This window comes from Centropristis striata, chromosome 8, assembly GCF_030273125.1.
Source record: "Centropristis striata isolate RG_2023a ecotype Rhode Island chromosome 8, C.striata_1.0, whole genome shotgun sequence".
Lineage (NCBI taxonomy): Eukaryota > Metazoa > Chordata > Actinopteri > Perciformes > Serranidae > Centropristis > Centropristis striata.
Window position 1 is genome coordinate 9,075,662 of NC_081524.1, and position 7,175 is coordinate 9,082,836.

A 7,175-nucleotide genomic window follows, 5' to 3' on the forward strand; every position below is an offset into this window, starting at 1 on the left:
GGATAATTGATTTGTTATTTGTAATTTTTTAAGAGAAAAAAAAGGAAATATTCAGATTCAAGCTTCTTAAATGAGAATATTTTCTGGTTTCTTTACTCTTCATGACATTTTTATCAAGAAAATAAAGAAAACAAATTAATCAACCATGAAAATTTTGTTGCATATTCTGTAGAGCTGCAATTAACAGTGATAGAAATCATGGTCAAACACTGGCAACAGGTTTAAAATTGATTAAAATCTGTGTGTGTGTGTGTGTGTGTGTGTGTGTCCTCTAATTGTTCACTTGATGCATTTTGACTTTTCCTCATTTACTGTCAACTCTAATAAATACAAACAATAAAGACATGTTAATGGTTAAATAAAGTCTTGCCTCTGAAATGTTTTTTCTATTGTTGACTAAAATTTGTCCTCCTCTTTATAAATGAGGTTGTATGGCAGCTGTTATTACATAATTGTCCAAATTAATAAAGAAAAAGTGCTTGTTTGATTTGATCTATTTATTATTTTTGAAATGTCTCATTTTATTTTCCTTAGTCCGGTCCTTAAATGTTTATATCCTGGTTCAAAAGTGTAAAGCACTTGATAACATTGTTTAGTGCTCAATAAATTAATGACACTATGATTATTATTACTAATACTTTTATCGTAAACAACATCATCATGTTAACATCATCACTACCAACCCATTTAATTTATATTAAGGCTTAAAGTTAGACATAATTAAAGACATGGCCTCAGCTTTCTACTGAAAATTCTAGCAGGGGGTGCAAAGTTTGGCTGCAAAAAAAATCTGTTCATTTTAATGCAAAATGAGAAAACTTCTCACTTGGTCTATTACCTCAGAAATTCACTATGAGTTCAGAAACACTATGAGTCTCAATCTCTAGTAAAAAATCTTCTTCAAGACAATTTGATGTTAATAGTTCTAATAATGGCCCCATTTAGAAGAAAATAGAAGATAAAGAATCGTATGATTTGGGGCGTGGCTACCTTTGATTGACAGGTCACTGACAAGGCGAGCTGTCATCAGGAGAGAAGCAGAACAATGCATATATCAATAAAGTTATATAAAACGTTATATACATATAAAAAAGGATGTTTACCAGTTTGGTCTCATAACTTTGACCCTTCCAAACTGTATTTTTACTTAATGACAGTTTATTTGAACATTTTGGTCAATAAAAATATCTTGTTCAGCGTTTGGTTAGACTAACAGACACTCCAAGGAGTTGCTGTTCATTTTTCTGAGGTAAGAAAGATACATTTTGTTTTTGTTTTTTGCTAGCCAAAACGAACATCCCAGTTAAAGCTCCAGTTAATGCTAACATGAATTAGCAGCGACTTCGCTCGGTCAGGTTGAGGTGTAGAGACGCTGTAGTCAGTGTCGTCAGATCCAATACACACACACACACACACACACACACACACACACACACACACGTATATATGTCTATGGTCAGATCCCTCTTGCTCCTCCACAGTCCAAATATGGTCTGCCGCTGAACTCAATATTTCCAACAGGCAGTCCTCAAACCAGTGACAGTGATACACAGTCTATGAGAGAAACATAAGGGTGACATCACAGAGACCACGTCCATATTTTACAATCCATATCTGTTGTGCCTAAATACAGCCCAGCTGCTAAATAGACCTGCTAGTGTGGATCAATACTCTTGTTCCAAAGTTTTCTAACATAACCTAATTAGTGACTAGAAAGGCACTTGGGGAGCGCAGACCTTCACCAAGTTTCATGAAAATCGGGCCAGTAGTTTTCCGTATCCCCGCTGACAAACAAGTCATCAAGGAGGATGTACTGACAGCAGATATCTCTGGCGTTTAGATCATGTAGTTGTGTTTTATTAGTTTGTTATGCAAGTCCTGAGTGCCACAATAACAAAAGGGTTAATTGAGCTAATAATTAAGCCTGTGGACGTCTTGGTGTCATTTATTATAGGGACATTTGTTCCCTTTGTTGCACACACTCAGAGGGCAGAGGCTCAGATAACATTAGAGGAGGACGCAACAGAGTAATACACCATGAATTACACGTTTCTCAGGACAGCCGTACTTGTGTTCTTCTCCTCGGGTAAGAAATGCATTTATGATCTTTTAATTCATCATGAATTCAACTAGAGGTTGTGGAGTGTTGGCTCACTGTGTTCACATTCGGCAGGTCTTTGCTATGGAGCCGGCGTGCTCCCGGTCGACTTACTCCGCGGAGCAACAGGCGACAGTGTGACCTTCAAAACATCACTAAAACCGGCAGCTGAACCATTTACGGCATTGACTTGGAGCTTCAATGGCACCACCAATATAATCACCTCAACCAACATGGATGTGGTGGGGCCAGACTATATGAACAGGATCTCCCTGGATAAATCTACTGGCTCTCTGGTGCTCAAAAACTTGGCTGAAGCAGACAGCGGGGAGTACGAGTTACTCATCGTCCCAAAGGGAGCAGCACCGATGCAAGGAACTGCCAAGCTGGAAGTGCTGCGTGAGTAATCTGACGCTGTAGAATATCAAAAATTGATGCAAGACGCCTGTTTTAATGTGTCCTATGTGCCCTTTCTTTTCATTTTTTGTGCACAGCCAAGGTGTGGAAACCCACTATGGCCTGCCCTACGGAGAGCTTAATAGAGGGTAAACCGCTGAACTTAACCTGCAAGGCCGACAGCTTCACGTCCGTTGTGTGGATGAAAGACGGCCAAGCTCTGGCACCTGGAGGCAGATTCAGCTTTCACGATGGAAACAGAGTGTTGTCCATCAACCCCTTGAACAGGAGAGACACCGGACAGTTTCTCTGCAACGTCAGCAATGATTTCAGCTACAATACGGCCAATTGCAGCCTTAAAGTCTATTGTGAGTACTTTAAATTGCAGACAGAATGTGTAGATTAGACTTGTCACTATAATTACCATATCGTCTTATCGTCCATTATATCAAAAATGCACACAATAGTTTATTTCTGGACTGAATACATTGTCGTTTACATGCATGACTTTTTGTGATTTTTGTGTTGTGTTTAAAGTAAAGCTGCAAATGTTTGACAGGCAGCAGGAAGGGCTGAAAAAAACCCCTATATTTCCCAAGCAGCCATTCCAGCTGTTTATGTTATTTTTTATAATCAAATAATATAGTACACAATACTACATAATTATCACATTGCAATGTTTTGTTAACAGAGGCTGAAAGTCTATTTAATTTGTTTTGGTTGTAGTTTATTTATTTGTTTTATTTAATTAGGATATTTTAATATTTCTTTTCCACATTTCAATTCCAATGTTTAATATTCTTGAGATTTAAAAATTCATTGTTGTGGAAAAGAATGTACTTATTATGCTCTTATTTCGGTATAAAACTAAAACAACATCAATATAACGATACTATCGTTTATCGTGATAGATTCTGGGAAAATATATCGTCCTAAAACATGTGTTATCGTGATTGGCCTAGTATAGATGTTTTAAAAACGCTTGCTTATAATTGCTTAACAATCATGATCTTTTTGCTCATCTCTTCAGACGGACCTGACAAACCGATAATCACTCAGTCGCCAATCGGAGCAGAACTGGAAGAGAGTGTGCTCCTGAGCTGTTCCGCTGACTCACTACCGAGGGCGACTTTCTACTGGACGTTCAAACACATGTCGATGCGCGGCGCTGTGCATTACATCCACGAGATGGAAAGAAGGCACCTGGGGAAGTACACCTGCATCGCCAGTAACCCCGTCACTGGTCTGGAAGCCACTGAGTTCCTCAACCTGCGTGGTATTTAAGCTCTCTTTCATAACTCTCTCATCACACTTGTTCATTCTGATGTGTGAAACAGAACCGACGGTACAGAGTAATGCCCTTTTTTCTTCTGATCCAGACTCATCTACTCCCATCAGTGTTTCTATGTCCATGATGGTTTGCACTGTCCTGACCACGGTGGCACTCATGTCGGTCTAAAGACTGCATCATGACTGTGGAAATAGATGTAAAACAACAAGCTCGCACAATTTGATCTACAATTGTGCTATTTTTGCATAATCTCCCTGTGTTAAGCTTTAATGCTGTGTCTCTCTTAATGTTAAGTTATCATAAAATAAAGCTGTGGGTGATTATTAAATTACAAAGTAGTCTTATATATACAGAACCAGTCAAAAGTTGTACACATTTTTTTTTTATTGTCTACATTGTAGATAAATACTGAAGACACCAAAACTATGAAAGAACACACATGGAATTATGTGTTAAAAATTAAATCGCTTTGATGACAGCTTTTTAATATAAAACTTATTTTGGTTTGTTTAACACCTTTTTGTTAACTACATAATTCCTTATGTGTTCCATCATGGTTTTGAGGTCTTTAATATTAATCTACGATGTAGAAAATATACTAAATATAAAGAAAAACCATTGAATGAGAAGGTGCAAATGTTTTCTTGGTACTGTATATACTAAACATTCATTATATTGTTTAAAAAGTAGGAGCTGCCTCAGGTTTTTTTTAATATATATTAAGAATATTAAAGTGTCGCTTATTGCTGTAATGGTGCCTCTCATTTATAAGTTCAACTTGCATTTATGATCTTATCACTGCCAACACATTCAGCTTTAATCTTGATATTAAAGATGTTGTATAACAAATCTACTTTACACATTCCTGTGTCATTCAGCCTTCATGATAAAGTGTTCAATGCTCTTTAACAATGACTGAAGCCTGATAATGTCTTATCAAATTGCCACTGTAATAAACCTTTATTAAAGCTTGATATCTGATTATGTTGTGTATTAATGAACACCGCCATGAACACCATCTTCCATTTGTCCCCTTTTTTTATTCCTTTGGCTCCATAAGGGTGCACTTACGTGCTGCAGTCATTAATTCTTAAGCAACAACTGGTGAAGCCTACTTTCATCCAAGCTGACTTAACAGCAGTATCATACTTTACCCTAAACTCTTTCCATGACGAGCACTGGGGGATGAATTGGCAGCGAAAAAGACAGACAAGGTCAGAACAGGGTAGAAGAAAAGGGAACAGCAGTTAAGTAATAAAGAGATCAAGGGCAACCTATGAGCAGAGGATGAATTATTGTAGGAGTAGGCATTCGTCACCTTATTAATCCTCTCATAAAACCTGGCTTTTCAGGAAGATATTCAGAACACATTTCTGATTAGTTATCCTTTGACCACGGTGTCCTGAAATGAGCCAGTTTCATCCAACAGTGTGAGCCGAGGGCAGTCTATGGCCTAGAGCAGTGGTGGGCAATTCATTTTCCCAAGGGGCCACATGAGATACTGTGAAGGTTGCAGAGGGCCAGACCAAAACTCTAAACTAAATTTTGCTCTACATTAATTTAATCACTTTACAAAATTCAGTAAATTATATGGTTTTGAGCTGCTACTGGTGAGAATACATGTTATGATAATGTGGAGTAACTCAAATAAAGCAGTAAAAAATAGTAAAACCTCCAATCATTATCTCACTATTCCATTCATTTTAAACACAACATACATTTAAACCACAAAAACAATATAGAGCACATATGTTATTCACTAAACCTGCAATTTATTAACTTTATGCAACAAGCAATAAGGGTTTTTAACAGGGTCACTCTTGTTTTTTGTGGGACGCATTTCTGTGCAGGTGCTTATGCACGCACGACACGTACATACGTAAATCGCCTTCAAAATAAAAGCAAGTTGGATTGATTTCTAATTTCCAGGTAACCTCACTGGAAATTAGAGGTTGGCCTAGAGGTTAAAGAAGCTGGCTTGTAACCGGAAGTTTACTGGTTGCTTGGTTACTTTTTTTAAATTGGTCTTTTATAAAACATTTTTTGAGACACTGAATTTTAGGTCTTCATTAAATGTAAGCTATAATCATTATAATTATAGGAAATTAAATAGGTAAAGACATGAAATGCTTAATTCTGTGTGTAATGGATCTATATAATGTGTTATTTTTCACTTTTTGAATTGAATTACTGACATAAATAAACTTCCACACTTGCCACACATTTATCATGTATATTCTAATTTATTGAGATGCACCTAAAGGACTAAATCATTTTTTTACATGCATCTTTAATGCACAAGAAACTTGCATTTGAAAGTGCATGTCGCCCAGTTTTATGATGTTTAAAACATTATGGAATACAAACTGTGGTAGTAGTGTATTGCCCATAGAGCCTCAATTTCAGTTTTCAGAAATGGTCTTCGGTGATACCAGATAAATCATGTTAATCTTCAAACAAAGGAGTAGCTTTAATAAAAGAGAGAATACATGTAGGACTGTATCCATACATCCATTATCTTTAACTGCTTATCTGAACTCAGGTCCAAGGGCCTGGAGACGATTCCAGCATGGGGTGAGAGGGCGGACTATTAAAAGGGCAGATGGACAAACATTCATGCTCTCATTCACTCCTATGGACAATTAAGAGTCACCAATTAAACCTAAACTGCATGTTTTTGAACTGTTGGAGAACAAATGCTGAACATACAAACTACATACAGAAGAGCTGCTATTCGGAATCGAACCAGCGACTCTCTTGTTGTGAGGCGCGAGTGCTAACCACGACAAATCCGTGTAGCATGTCCTAGCACCACACGATAATTCTCCTTAAAGAATTGTCACTAGCACTTATTGATGCACTAATGGCTCTTACTGCACTATAACTTGATTGTTTGCTTTTATTCTTCCTGTAAGTCGATTTGGATAAAAGCGTCTGCTAAATGACTAAATGTAAATGTAGCCAGGACTATATCTTAAAAAATAAAAGATTTAATTACCACCTTGTGGTTGTACTGTATGTTTCTGCAAACCAGTTGAGTTGCAGTTTACATCTATATCTGTCAGACACAACTGTCGTAATGGAGAGAACTACTGGCTTCTTATCTAATTATAACCATTATAAAGTTTTATTAAAACCTTATATCAAAGTTGTGAGTTAATGAGCAGCTGGATGTACCTAAAAAAAACACCACGTACAGTATGTCCCTGATCATACGTCACGTGGTCCAACTGCTCTGTGATTTTCTAAAAATGTGCATTACAGTTCTCTCAAATTCAGATTTAAATACATTTTGCTCTCGACAAACATACCTGTACATCAGTATATTGTTTGTGTGTTGCACAGTCTAAATCATAAACAACAACAACAGTATCATTTGCTGGAGGGCTG